Here is a 1,486-nt window from a genome sequence, read left to right as displayed (position 1 = left end):
GGGAGTGGAAATCTGGAACTCCGGAACTCTCCCCTACAAAAAAAAGCTGTTGATGCTGGGGGCCAGTTGAAAATGTAAAAACTGAGATGGATAGATTTGTGTCGGGTGAGGGCATTGACAGATATGGAGCAAAGGTGGTCAATGGACTTGAGGTGCAATGCAGCCATGACCTAACTGAATGGTGTAGTAGGCTTGAGGGGCTGAATGGCCTCCTCTTGCTCCTAATGTTCTTAGAAATTTTGGAGGGGGGTGCGTGAGGGGGTGGGGTTGGAGGAATATTCCCAAGCGTAAAGGAATACTTTGCATCAAAAGTACCTTCCCTGACCCTTTCATTATTTTCCAGCTGTGCTATTTGTATATTGTGCCATTTTTTCACGAGTATGTTCTCATGGCACTCAACAATGAGAGCGTTTATACATTAAAAATACTATAACTTCATTCACATCTACCCACAGTTTACATTTATTGCTGCATCAGAAATAATCAAAGTACAATCAACCTTGAATAAGACAATAAATCTACAGGCAATAGCTATCTTTATCTATCTATGTATATACACACAAACATACACTGCCAAACCCCCATTATCCATTCCAATTATCTGTCAATATTTCCACAAGTCCAAGTTTTGCATGAGACTTTGCCTCATTTTGTCAAAAGCTTCAAATTGCGTTTTCCACGTCTGCTTTACTAAACAAATAAAACAATTTGTTCATGAGCTGAATGTCTTACTGTCACCCCAATCTGTGCAAGACCAGAATCTGAAAACTCTGTTTGTTTCTTATTGATTCATGCTTGGGATGGGGGCGTTGTTGATAAGGCCATTATTTATTGCCTATCCCCGAGTGCCCCTTGAGAGCATGGTGGTGAGCTTTCTCAGGTTTGTATTTCAGGGGATCTTTAGGAGCCAAGCAAGGGTGCGTGGGCTGGAGTCAAATTAGGCCTGAGCGGGTAAGGACGGTAGGCTCCCTTCCCAGAAGGGCATTAGGCAACCAGTTGGGTCTTTTTACAACATAAGCAATGGCATTCATTGCCATCTTGCTGTGGTGCTAATTATCCCACAAGTTACCAGATCTATTGACCGCAGTTTGCAGCTTGACCTGCTGGGATCTGAACTCACCACCTCTGGATTGTCACTGGAAAGTCACTGCACAACATCAACCAATGGGACAGCCAATTGAAATTCCCCTCTAATCCAGCTGATAATGGAGGCTCGGCTGTATAACTGCAGGATGGGTGACAGCTTCCTGTTTAACACGTCACATAAACGCAAAAAATTAAAACAGAAAAAGGGAATCACCAAAACACGATAAACAGAGCTGATGAAAAGAAAAGCAAAACATATCAAGGAGGATATGATAAACAAATGGCACAATGCACCTGGTTTAGATACAGTTTAACATATTATAATGCAAATGTGAATTGTAGCTTGTGGTTATCATAGAAATGTAACAGTCCGGTCACTGTAATTTAAAGGCATGGGTTA

The sequence above is a fragment of the Heterodontus francisci genome, chromosome 8 (assembly GCF_036365525.1).
Source record: "Heterodontus francisci isolate sHetFra1 chromosome 8, sHetFra1.hap1, whole genome shotgun sequence".
Lineage (NCBI taxonomy): Eukaryota > Metazoa > Chordata > Chondrichthyes > Heterodontiformes > Heterodontidae > Heterodontus > Heterodontus francisci.
The sequence above is the reverse complement of the archived record's forward strand: the minus strand, read 5'-3'. Positions refer to the sequence as shown.